The sequence below is a fragment of the Salmo salar genome, chromosome ssa25, assembly GCF_905237065.1.
Source record: "Salmo salar chromosome ssa25, Ssal_v3.1, whole genome shotgun sequence".
NCBI classification, from domain to species: Eukaryota; Metazoa; Chordata; class Actinopteri; order Salmoniformes; family Salmonidae; genus Salmo; species Salmo salar.
The window spans coordinates 3,884,258-3,897,617 of record NC_059466.1 but is presented as its reverse complement, the minus strand read 5'-3'; the positions used below and the strand labels follow the sequence as shown (position 1 = coordinate 3,897,617).

The window sequence follows — 13,360 nt, the reverse complement described above, 5'->3', positions numbered from 1 at the left end:
TCCCTAAAAGAAAAATCTTTAACCACAGAAACCAAATAGGGAAGGCTAAAGTCCCCCGTACCTTCGAAAGAGACATTGAAATCCCCGCCCAAAACCACAGTTCGGTTAGTAACACAAATATCTGGCAGAGCCAAAAAAAGATCTTTCCTACCTCGAGGCTCTGCAGGTGCATAAATGTTAATAAAACGAAACTTCGCCCCCCTCCAATCTGCATCAACCACTAAAACCCTCCCCTGTATAACAGAAAAGGAACCCACCACACAAAAGTCCCTATCCCCAAACAAAATCCCCACCCCAGAGGAGTGCACCCCCCCATCCCCCATCTGGACTCTCCCTTCGCCCACTCCTTTGAAAAAACAGGAACATCCCCCATATCCCTTAAATGAACTTCTTGTAGAAAACAAACCTGGAAGGAGACACAGGAAAGGTACTGAAACACCCCTCCTCTCTTCCCCATATCCCTTAATCCCCTTACATTCACTGTTATTACTGTGAAAAGTGCCATAAGAAATAAACAAGGAAATAAGCAAGATCACCCAGCGTCTCCATACAGTCTGTCAGATAGGAGCCTCCCCCATCCCGCTGTCACTCACCCCTTCCAGGTACCGGTCACTGTTCGGGCGTGCCTGGTGCCACGAAAGAGCGTTCAGGGCTGGAAAAGTTCACACAGGCTGATACCTGTCCGCAGACCAACGACTCTTCCCCAGGACTGGAAGTGTGGTCTCCCCCTGACAGTACCTGTGCACAGTCCATTGAGGCCTCCTCAGGATTGGTGTCCATCTCCGTGGTGCCTGTCCCAGGAAGCGCAGGAACCAAGCAGATCCCCTGGACCTGCTCCCTAGACCTCCCCACCGAGGCTTCAGAGGCTGCTAATGCAGGAACCTTCAAGATAACAGAATCCTGTGTCTCGGCCCCCACATCTGACCCTTCATCCCCGGTATCAGGATTCAGCACTGTGAACCGGTTGGAGATGGCCACCAAAGGCCTCCTGTGTTCTTCCATCGCTACCCGACCAGCGACCCTCCTCCTCTTCTTTCTTTTCCCCTTGTACACCTTCCCGGACTCTCCATTGTCTGAAGATGCCGATCCAGTCGACCCGCCCCCGAAGACGACCTCATCTTCCGCGAGAGGGTTCGGGTAGCCGAGTCGTCTGACATCTCACTCAGTATACTATCCTCCCAGGCTCCCGTCAGCAGTTCCATCTCCTCCACAGTCCCCTTCGGACTGCCCTCCTTTACTTTACTTTCCCCTGGGGCTTTCGCCACCTCCTCTGCTGCCGCTCGGATTTCCTCAAAGACCTCCTCTATTGGCCGGAGGGGAGAGCCCGCAGCACCTTCCTCGGGGCCATCACCGGCTGCCTCCGCATAGGTCCGTTGCCTATTTGGACAGTCTTTAAACAAGTGGCCCTGCTTCCCACAGCCATTGCATACTCGAGCCTCCCTGCAGTTGGCTGCCCCGTGACCTGGTTTCCCGCAGTTTCTGCACTTCAGCAGATTGCACCCCGTGGCCAAATGACCGAAGCTACGGCAGTGCCTGCAAAAACTTGGTTGGCCTGAATAAAAAGGTACCCCCGGTCCACTCCAATGGAGAAATAGGCTGGTGGGTGCACCAACTTATCTGCTCCTTCCGGATCTCTGTTCAGTGCGACACGGAATTGCCTCCTCCCTGACCAGATCCCATACCCGTCCCTTAGGTACCGCACCCCGGGACTCACTTTCCCAAACCGGCCTAGGAACGCCACGATGCTGTCATCCCCCACATAGGGATTGTAGATATGCACGGCAATCACCTTTAGATCCAACCGGCACAAGGGGACAACCTGAAAGTTTGAGAATGGCTCACTGGCTTCCTTCTCTTTGCAGGTGTCCATACACCGCCTGTACAAGGCCTCGCCATTTAGAGACAGGTCGTAGCCCTCCGCCGCCATGTTCCGCTGCAAGCAGAAAACTTGCCCTGGGTCCACCTTTAACCCTTCAATGATCACCGTCCTGATGAACCATTCTCTATTGCCAATTTGCTTGCCCTTGTTCTTCCAAACGAACTGCAACGTATTGCGCAGTCCAGCCCCTCTGGCTGACTGTGGATCCTGCCCTCCGGCCATCGGCTTTGGACTAAGAGTGTTATGGCACCTCGGTACACAACCTGATCTTAGCCAAAAGGCCGAGAAGCGATAACCCACAAATTGACCCCTGCACCCGCTCGGGCCCCGGGGGCCTCGGCAGACCTCATCGGTTTGGCAAAAGTTGGCTCCTCCTCACCCAACGCTTCCCTGGTGACAGGCGGGTGTGTTTTTTTTTAAAAGTCGCTAATGCGTCGTTAGGTCACTAGCTCTTTAATCCTAGTGCGACTATTTGTTCAATGCCCGGCAAATACACCAGTCATCGTCGGGCTTGAACTCAATTGCCCGAGCGACTACTTTGAGTGGAAAAAATACGCAGGTCGGTCAGCCGGCTTCAAGTCAAACGCCTGAGCAAAAAGTCTCGGCATCATCTCTGTCAATTTCTCTTGAAACAAGATACCGGGCTCTGCCAGAAGCAAAGCCCTTCCAAAAATACGTTGAACTCGTAAGTGTTCCTCTCCACGGAAGTCTTTAGTAAAAGGCGAAAGGCTTGTGCGTAATGAAGAGAAACCAGAGTCGTATGGAAGTCAGAGGTCGGGGCCCGAGACACACACGGTGCACTCTAGGCCGGGTCCCCGCGGGTGGTCCCCGAACCCACTCTTCCAAGTTTTCGAGGGCTGTGGGTAAAAGTCAGACAGACAGACAGACAGACAGATAGACAATCCTGGTGAAGTGATTGTATTTTTGGGGGGGCTCAAAAACACACACACACACACACACACACAATCCTGGTGAAGTGATTATATTTTTGGGGGGGCTCAAAAAACAAAACACACACACACACACACACACACACACACACACACAATCCTGGTGAAGTGATTGTATTTTTTGGGGGGGCTCAAAAACACAGATTTTTTTGATTTTTTAAATAAAATATATTTATTACGTTCAATGCCTTTCAATACAAAACCATATATCAATCAAAAATCATAACTAGGCATTTTTAAACTATATCACAAACACTAAAACCCCAAAACAAAGACTCGTCTTCCCTTCCCACCTAAAAACCAAAACCCATACCCACATCAAATACCCAAAGAAACTCACCCTATACTCCCGACCGACGGGGACGCCTCCTCCACTCCTGACGCTCCTCCTTCGGCCACCATCCCCTCTCCCCTGGAAACAACACCAATACCCGGCACACCCACACTCTGTGTCTTGTGCCCCCACTCAAATCCACCACCCCCCCCCTCCTCCGGGCTCCGGCTCGAGCACCCCATGCCCCCAAACAGGAAACTTGCTCCTTCCTCCATCCCCCATTCCTGGGCCATGCCTGGTAGGTCCAGCTCTGCCAGGGGTATAAAAACACATGAAGAAGAGGGAGCCCACGAGAGCCCTGCAACCTCTCCCCCCTGCCCTTCCCCCACCACCACCCTTTTACCACCCTTCTTCCTCCTGCTGTCCGGGCGCTCCCCCTTCTTCGGTCTCTTTATTGGTGGAGGGCGCAGCCAGGGAACATTCCTTTCCGCGTCCGTCAGCCCCCCCCTCGCTTCGTTCATATTGTCTGGCAGCCCCCCACCATCTCCCTTAGCTCCTCCACCCGTGATCTCACCTCTTTACTGTCCCCCCACTCCTTCACTCCTTCTCCTACTGGTCCCGCCACCACTGCCTTCTCTGTCTCCTCCCTTTCTGTCTCTTCCTTCTCCACCACCTTCTTCCCTGTCTCCTTCCTTTCTGTCTCTTTCTTCTCCACCACCTTCTTCCCGGTCTCCTTCCTTTCTGTCTCTTTTTTCTCCACCGCCTTCTTCCCAGTCTCCTCCCTCTCTGTTCCCTTCTCCGTCTCCTTCCTCTCCACCGCCGTCTTCTCCGGCCCCTCCACTCTCCTGTCTCCTTCCTCCTCTTTCTCTCCTTCAGCCTCCTGCCCTTCCGTTTCCACTATGCTGTAGTCTTCTTTTCCTTTTTTTCCTCCCGCTTCCGTTTTTAATTTATTACCGTCAATACCATTCATACTTTACAAAATCATAATTTTCATTCTAATTCAAATAAGCATCATCCCTCCCCGTCATCCTACACACTACCTTTCCCGTCCCTATTCTAAAATAACCCCAGCCCTAATCCCCCTTCCATCTCTCCCGGGCAGCGTGCTGCCCCACTTCCTCTCCTCCCTCTTCATCCTCCCCCTCAAATCGCCTTCCATCCTCCTCACTATTCCTTCCACCCCCCAATCTCTCCCTGTCTTGACCATGTTCTGCCTGGCTTCCCACAGCCCCCACTTAAAGAGGCTCATGAGAAGCCAGAGCAGAAACCTATCCCTATCCGTCCCCCTCGCTCTCCCTACACCTCTCTCTAACCTAGCCCAAGTCAACACAAAATCACCTCTAACCCTTCCTAACAACACCCGTGCCTTCGCCCATACTACTCCGGCAATGGCACAGTCCCAAAAGACATGGCGCACAGTCTCCTCCCTGCCACAAGAAGTTCTTGGGCAGGTGGGGGATCGCGCCAAGCTATGCCGGTACATGGTGGAGCGCACCGGCAAACACTTGTGGAGGCTCAACCAATTCAGGTCCTTGAGCCTGTTGTCCAGACCCCGCGCCTGCACTCCCTCCCAGACCACTGCCGGGATGCCCACTACAGGTGCTGGACTTACTGCCCGTCTGACCTCCTCGTACAGGTGCCTGTGATCTAAACCTACTCGGGCGACTTCAACCTCGGGGTGCACACGCAGCCACTTGGCCGCATGGCCAAAGTGCCACGGCAGCTGTTCCGCCCGAAGACCCGTGTTAGACCACACCATTACGCTTCTCGCCTGATACGAGAAGAACACCCGCAGGAGGTAACCGGACGGGTGTATTACTGGCTGAGCAAGCTCCGTCAACAAAAAAGAAACAAAAATTGCGTCCAGCTTGAGGGGGAGATGTGGTACCCCCCTACCTCCCTCCCCGATGGGACAGAGCATGCGTGCCCTGGCGACCCACTCGTACCTGCCACCCCACATGAACTGAAACACCAGCCTCACTAGAGGCCTCCTCAGACTAGCCGGCAATGGGTAGATGTACGCCAAGTACAATAGAGATGGCAATACATCCACCTTGAGAACCAGGACCTTGCCTAAAAAGGACAAAGACCTAGCCCTCCACATCGCTAGCTTCCTCTGTACCACTGCGATGCCCATGTTCCAGTTCAGCGTCGCTGAGCCGGAGGTCTCAAAATGGACCCCGAGTATCCTCGGCCCCGTTACAGAGAGAGAACCCTCCGGGCACATCCGTCCTACCACTCCATCTTCCGAAAAACTTAACGGAAGACTTCGCATGGTTAAGAACCGCCCCCGACGCTCGGGTGAAATCCCCACTGATGGCAAGGGACCTCATCAGGCACGAGTCCTTGCAAAGCAGCAAGGAGGTGTCGTCGGCGTACTGGGTCAACTTTACACGGAGACCGCCACTTCCAGGAATCAGCAAGCCCTCCACCCCTGTGTCTGCCCTAATGGCAGCCCCCAGAGGCTCCATGTACAGAAGAGGAGAGCCGAGAGCGGGCATCTCTGCCTGACCCCAGACGAGAGGTCAAAAACGTCACCTAAGTGACTGTTAACGCTAACCCGGCACCCCGCTCCGACATATAAAGTACGGATCCATCCTATAAACTTTTCCCCAAAATCCTAATCTACCTAACACCCTGAATAGAAAAGATCTATTCACGCGATCAAAGGCTTTCGCCTGATCTAGCGCTGCTACCATTAAAGGCAGCCCTCTATCTTCTACCCAAGCGATGGAGTCCCTAATCAACTGTAGGTTCCATCTAATCGAGCGGCCCTCTACCCCGCACGTCTGATCCTCATGGACGACGTAGGGAAGGGCTGTGCGTAACCGGTCCGCTAAGACCTTTGCTAACAACTTATAGTCTACGCACAGCATGGTCAACGGCCGCCAGTTGCCAAGGTCAGTTACTTCCCCCTTCTTGTAAAGAAGTGACAGCACCCCAACAGCCATTGATCCCCCCCGGGACCCCCGTCTCAAGGATGGCCTTCAAGACTTCGAGGACCACTGGTCCAATTATACCCCAAAACTTGAGGTAAAACTCGGCCGGCAGCCCATCCATCCCAGGCACCTTCCCTTTTCCCATCCTCCTGAGAGCACTCTCAACCTCCTCGAGGGAGATCTGAGCCTCCATCACGTCTCTAATGTCCTCCGGCAATCGCCGGGACAAGTGTTCTAAAAACACATTTCCCTGCTCTACATCTATTACCCTCTCTTTAAATAAACCTCGGAAATGATCAGTTGTTACCCTGACCATTTCCTCCGGTTTTCTAACTATGCTACCATCTTCTTTCCTCACCCCATGCATTATCTTCCTACTCTGTCTGCCCCTAACCGACTTAAAGAACATAGCGGAACAAGTCTCATTATGTTCTAGAAAGCTATTATGCGCACGCTCCAGGAAAGCTCGAGCCTTCCGCTCCTGCAGCTCCCTGAGCTGCGCCTTCAGGTCAGTGGATCTCTCTCAGTCAATCGACCCGCCGAGGTTGCCTGCCTCGTACTCGAGTTCGAGCAACCTTTGGATACGATCCACCTCCCTCCTTTCCTCCCTTTTTTCCTCTTACAATATCCTATTATAAAAGCCCTAATCCTTACCTTAACTAAATCCCACCACTCTAACACCCCCTCGCACATGGACCGGAGGCCTTCAAGCCCCGAAAGAAACCAAAAAGGTGTCGACGAAAGCTTGCTCCTCCAGCACATCCCGATCTAATTTCCAGTACCCCCCTACCGAAGAGGCAGACTGGCGGCCCCACCTGCAGGAGCACCCCGTCGTGATCTGAGAAGAAAACAGGCAACAGCCGCCCAGACAACTGACCCAAAGACCTAGATAGAAAAATATGAGTCGAGCCTCCGCGCAACCCCCCGAGAGTTGCGCCATGTGGGACCCGCCATTGTCGGAGTAGTGTGCAGGCCTCCATCAACCAGACCATGGCAAGCCATAAGCCCGGTGATGGAGCCTGCACTACTATCACCCCCTACCCCTAAATCTATATTAAAATCCCCCCTATCACTAAGTGCCTATTTGTAACACACATGGGCGTCAGACAGTCCACCATCTCCCTCCTGTCTGCCGCCACCTGTGGCCCATACACCACCACTAACCTATACCTACTATCCCTAAAAGTGACATCCATCCCCATAACCCTCCCCTGCATAACCACAAAAGAACCCTCCACCTTTACATCTCTGTGCCCACACAAAATCCTTACCCCCGATGAGTGCACTCCCCGATCCCCCAAACCGACTCTCCCTTGTCCCACTCCCTTCTAAACCTATTGACATCCCCACCATCCCTCAGGTGAACTTCCTGTAGAAAACAGAAATCAAAACCCACCCCTTCTAGAAAACTAAACACCGCCCTCCTCTTAACAAAATCCCTTAACCCTCTTACATTTAAGCTAACAAAAGTAATCATCTTGAAAGAAAATTAAATTAAAATCAATACAAAACAACCTAACATCACCCAAATACTAAACCCAATGAAAACAAAAACAGGAGGCTCACCCGATGCTCCCCTGCTCCATCTCCACCGGCGGGGACTCCCTCCGCACTCCCGACGTCCCCCCGTCTTCCTCCATCCCACCAATCCAGGATGATGGAATGGTGTTTGGCCGCTGAGTTTCCTGTACCCTGGGTTGACCCCCCACCTCCTCCACTTCCCCCTCCTCGTAACTTGTTGGGAAGAGAGTGGGAGAGCCCATGTCCTCAATCAAGAACAGCGTCCCCCCCATCCTTGTTGGGTTGTTCCACAACCCCCTGGAGTTGAGGGGCTGGGGAAGCCAGCGAGGACACAGATTTTTCTCCCAGCCCCATCGCTCGCTTGGCCACCCCCTCCCCCCTCTCGCTGTCCTCCGAGCCCCCCTTCCTTTTTCCTTTCTTTTTTTCGGTGTTTGGTGTAGCGGGGAAACACCACCCCCCCTCCCCCCAGCTCCTCCACCATTCCCCTCATCTCCTCCACTAGGGCACTTGATGTTATGCTGTCCCCCCACTCCCTCCCACCCTCCCCCTCCTCCTCGTCTTCTGGTCCTTCCGCCGTCTCCTTCTTCCCCACCTCTTCCTCCTCTGCTGCTCTCTCTGGCTCCTCCACTTCCTTGCTTCTTCCTGCTTCCTTTCCTTTCTCTCCTCCTGGTTCTCCTGCTCCCTTGCCATCTCCATCTCTTCCTGCTGCCGCTCTTCCCTCCTCTGAGGCCTTCACCTCTGGGCCTGTAGTCGGGTCTTGTTCTTGGCCTCCTCCCCCTCCTCTTCTTCCCCCATCCCCCGCTCCTGTCCCCCTCCAGCTGCAGACGCGTATGACCGCTGACGAGCCGGGCATCCCCGCCACAGGTGTGCGGATGAGCCACACCCGTGGCACGCCTTCGGCTCGTCACAGTCCCAAGACTCGTGCTCTCCAGATCCACAAAATCGGCATTTTCTCGTGCTGCACGAGGCTAGGATATGACCGTAGGCCATACAGCGCCTGCAAAACGGGGGCTGACGTGCATAAAATAATGTCCCCCTGTCAGCCCCCAGGGAGAACATTGCCGGGGGATGAAGGTAGCCACCCAGCCCCTTCGGGTCCTCCCTGAGGAGGGCCTGGAAACCCCTTCGGCCACTCCAAAATCCAAGTGAATCTTTGAGGGCCCTTGCTGAGGAGACATTATCCATATATCTCCCCAGAAAGGCCCTCACCTCCTCATCTTTGACATACGGATTGTACATGTTTACAGTTACAACCCTGTAATTATTCCTCGCAAGGCTGGTCACCTCATAATTGCACATTGGCTTCGTGCCTCCCACTGCTTTCGCCTTTCTTAGTACCTCCTTGTGTTTTTCTTCTGTGTGTAATGCCACGTCAAAAGCTCCTTCCAATTAGTTCCCTTGTAGGCAAAACACGTCCTTAACTGACAGCTTGAAGATTCCAATCAAGATAGTCCTTCCAAATGTTTCCCGTCCAAACGGATCCAACTCCTTGTTCTTCCACGAAAAACGAACCGTGTTTGCAAGCCCGATCACAGGGACCGACCTGTATGAAGTATTTTGCGCCATCTCTGCTAGGAGATTGGCGCCCTCGACTCCTCTCTTGCTTCCTTCTCAGAAAGGGAAAAAAACCTAAAAAGATAAACAAAGAACAAAATGGCCGAGATACAATACCCAAAAAATTAAAAAAACTTACCGCTCTCCTGTCGTCGACCTTTTGACTCAGCGAGCTCTGGGGCACCTCGGTACCAAGCTTGATCTGAGCCAAAAGGCCGAGAAGCGATAACCCACAAATTGACCCCTGCACCCGCCGGGCCCCCGGGGGCCTCGGCAGACCTCATCGGTTTGGCAAAAGTTGGCTCCTCCTCACCCAACGCTTCCCTGGTGACAGGCGGGTGTGTTTTTTTTAAAAGTCGCTAATGCGTCGTTAGGTCACTAGCTTCTGGTGAAGTTTCCTGGGAACATCCCTTTCTGCGTCCGTCAGCCCCCCCTCGCTTCGTTCATATTGTCCGGCAGCCCCCCCACCATCTCCCTCAGCTCCTCCACCCGTGATCTCACCTCTTTACTGTCCCCCCACTCCTTCACTCCTTCTCCTACTGGTCCCGCCACCACTGCCTTCTCTTTCTCCTCCCTTTCTGTTTCTTTCTTCTCCACCACCTTCTTCCCTGTCTCCTTCCTTTCTGTCTCTTTCTTCTCCACCACCTTCTTCCCTGTCTCCTTCCTTTCTGTCTCTTTCTTCTCCACCACCTTCTTCCCTGTCTCCTTCCTTTCTGTCTCTTTCTTCTCCACCACCTTCTTCCCTGTCTCCTTCCTTTCTGTCTCTTTCTTCTCCACCGCCGTCTCCTCCCTCTCTGTTTCCTTCTCCGTCTCCTTCTCCACCGCTGTCTTCTCCGACCCCTCCACTCTCTTATCTCCTTCCTCCTCCTGCTCCTTCTCTCCTTCAGCCTCCTGCTCCTCCTCTCCTTCAGCCTCCCGCCCCTCCGATTCCACCGTGTCCACTTCTTCCTTTTCTTCTTCTGCTCCTGCTGTCGTTCCTTCCTTCTCCCGCACTGTGTCCTTTTCCTCCGTGCCTTTTCTTTCCTCTTGTTCCTCTCCTCTTCTTCCCCATCCTCCGCTCTCGCTCCCCCCTGCTGCAGACGCGTATGACCGCTGACGCGCCGGGCATCCACGCCACAGGTGCGTCAGCATGCCACACCCGTGACATGCCTTCGGCGCGTCACAGTTCCTCGCCTCGTGCTCGGCAGATCCACAATACCTGCATTTCTTTATGCTGCACGAGGCGAGGATATGACCATAGGCCATACAGCGCCTGCAGAACGGGGGCTGACGTGCATAGTACAACGTCCCCCTGTCAGCCCCCAGGGAGAACATCGCCGGAGGATGGAGGTAGCCTCCCAGGCCCCCTGGGTCTTCTCTAAGAATGGCCTGATACCCTCTCTTCCCAGTCCAAAACCCTAGTGAGTCCTTGAGGAGCCTTCCTGAGGAGATGTTGTCCATATATCTCCCCAGGAAAGTCCTCACCTCTTCTTCCTTCACGTGAGGGTTATACATAGTGACCGTCACAAACCTAAAATTGGTCTTTGCCAAGCTCTTCACCGCATAGTGACACATAGGTCGTACGTCCACTAAATCCCTCACCTTCCGCATCGTCTCCTCATGCTGCTTCTCCGTATGGAAACTAACATCATACGCGCCCTCTAATGGATTGTCCTGGAGGCATAAAACGTCCTTTACCCCAAGCTTGAGCAAACCTATCAGGATAGTTCTCCCGAACGTTTCCCTCCCGAATTGCTCCACCTCCTTATCCTTCCACGCAAATCTTGCCGTGTTGGCCAGTCCGACCCCCGGAACAGTCCTGTTCGGGATATTCTCCTCCATGTTCTTCGGTAAAGAAAACAACTCTCTTCAAAAAAGAAGCCGCACAAAAACAAAAACTTTCCTCCCTCCTGCCTTCCTTCGACCTTTTGGCTCAGCGGGCTTTGGGGCACCTCGGTACCAAGCTTGATCTGAGCCAAAAGGCCGAGAAGCGATAACCCACAAATTGACCCCTGCACCCGCCGGGCCCCCGGGGGCCTCGGCAGACCTCATCGGTTTGGCAAAAGTTGGCTCCTCCTCACCCAACGCTTCCCTGGTGACAGGCGGGTGTGTTTTTTTTAAAAGTCGCTAATGCGTCGTTAGGTCACTAGCTCTTTAATCCTAGTGCGACTATTTGTTCAATGCCCGGCAAATACACCAGTCATCGTCGGGCTTGAACTCAATTGCCCGAGCGACTACTTTGAGTGGAAAAAATACGCCGGTCGGTCAGCCGGCTTCAAGTCAAACGCCTGAGCAAAAAGTCTCGGCGTCATCTCTGTCAATTTCTCTTGAAACAAGATACCGGGCTCTGCCAGAAGCAAAGCCCTTCCAAAAATACGTTGAACTCGTAAGTGTTCCTCTCCACGGAAGTCTTTAGTAAAAGGCGAAAGGCTTGTGCGTAATGAAGAGAAACCAGAGTCGTATGGAAGTCAGAGGTCGGGGCCCGAGACACACACGGTGCACTCTAGGCCGGGTCCCCGCGGGTGGTCCCCGAACCCACTCTTCCAAGTTTTCGAGGGCTGTGGGTAAAAAGTCACAGACAGACAAAAGACAGAGAGACAGACAGACAGACAGACAATCCTGGTGAAGTGATTGTATTTTGGGGGGGCTCAAAAACACACACACACACACAATCCTGGTGAAGTGATTGTATTTTTTGGGGGGCTCAAAAAACACACACACACACACACACACACACACACACACACACACACACACACACACACACACACAATCCTGGTGAAGTGATTGTATTTTTTGGGGGGGGCTCAAAAACACACACACACACACACACACACACACTCCTGGCCAATGTTTTTTTTAATTTTTTTTACGTAAAATGGCGGGAAAACGGGGGACCCCCATGAAGGGGCTTCGCACTTGTTTCAGTTTGGATGATTCTTCTTTTTTCATTCCTTCTCTTCTTCTGCTAGCTGTTTTACATAGCTTGGTGTATTTCTTTTTCCTTGACAATGGGAGAAAAGTGTTGCACCGTTCCCGGAGGTACTGCAATACCGGGTCGATGCGTGGAGCGGACGGAGCAAGCCCCATTTCCGACTCCCTGTTCGAAAAATCCATTTAATATGTAGTCCCCCGATGGGGGACGTATCAGATATTAAACTGATAAGAACAGATTTTTTTATTAGAAAAAATAATTTATTACGTTCAATACCATTCATTCTTTACAAAATCATATATTCCTTCAAACTCAAATAATGGTATTTTAATTTATAAAACAAACCAAAAAACCCCAAAACAAAACTCAGGGGAGCATCATCCCTCCCCGTCATCCTAAACACTAACTTTCCCTATCTTCCCGTCCCTAATCTAAAATAACCCCAGCCCTAATCCCCCTTCCATCTCTCCCGGGCAGCGTGCTGCCCCACTTCCTCTCCTCCCTCTTCATCCTCCCTCTCAAATCTGCTTCCACCCTCCTCACTATTCCTTCCACCCCCCAATCTTTCCCTGTCTTAACCATGTTCTGCCTGGCTTCCCACAGCCCCCGGCTTAAAGAGGCTCATGAGAAGCCAGAGCAGAAACCTATCCCTATCCGTCCCCCTCGCTCTCCCTACACCTCTCTCTAGCCTAGCCCAAGTCAAAACAAAATCCCCTCTAACCCTTCCTAACAACACCCGTGCCTTTGCCCATACTACTCCGGCAATGGCACAGTCCCAAAAGACATGGCGCACAGTCTCCTCCCTGCCACAAGAAAGCCTTGGGCAGGTGGGGGATCGCGCCAAGCTATGCCGGTACATGGTGGAGCGTACCGGCAAACACCTGTGGAGGCTCAACCAATTCAGGTCCTTGAGCCTGTTGTCTAGACCCCGCGCCTGCACTCCCTCCCAGACCACCGCCGGGATGCCCACTACAGGTGCCGGACTTACTGCCCGTCTGACCTCCTCGTACAGGTGCCTGTGATTTAAACCTACTCGGGCGACTTCAACCTCGGGGTGCGCACGCAGCCACTTGGCCGCATGGCCAAAGTGCCACGGCAGCTGTTCCGCCCGAGGACCCGTGTTAGACCACACCATTACGCTTCTCGCCTGATACGAGAAGAACACCCGCAGGAGGTAACCGGACGGGTGCAGTACCAGCTGAGCAAGCTCCGTTAACCTGTTGGGTCTAGGGGGCAGCATTTGCACGTCTGGATAAAAAAAATGTACCCGATTTAATCTGGTTACTAATCCTACCCAGTAACTAGAATATGCATATACTTATTATATAT

The 13,360-nt window shown here is 53.0% G+C and overlaps 2 non-coding genes and 1 pseudogene across 2 annotated transcripts; all 3 read right to left on the bottom strand.

Moving 5' to 3' along the window:
• Positions 1 to 2,521: 2,521 nt before the first annotated feature.
• Positions 2,522 to 2,638, bottom strand: LOC123730637 (U5 spliceosomal RNA). The gene has a single exon (XR_006762072.1). It is a non-coding gene; the product is annotated as a U5 spliceosomal RNA (small nuclear RNA).
• Positions 2,639 to 11,439: 8,801 nt separating this feature from the next.
• Positions 11,440 to 11,556, bottom strand: LOC123730636 (U5 spliceosomal RNA). The gene has a single exon (XR_006762071.1). It is a non-coding gene; the product is annotated as a U5 spliceosomal RNA (small nuclear RNA).
• Positions 11,557 to 12,116: 560 nt separating this feature from the next.
• LOC123730695 (uncharacterized) lies at positions 12,117 to 12,295 on the bottom strand (annotated as a pseudogene).
• Between the last annotated feature and the right edge of the window lie 1,065 nt (positions 12,296 to 13,360).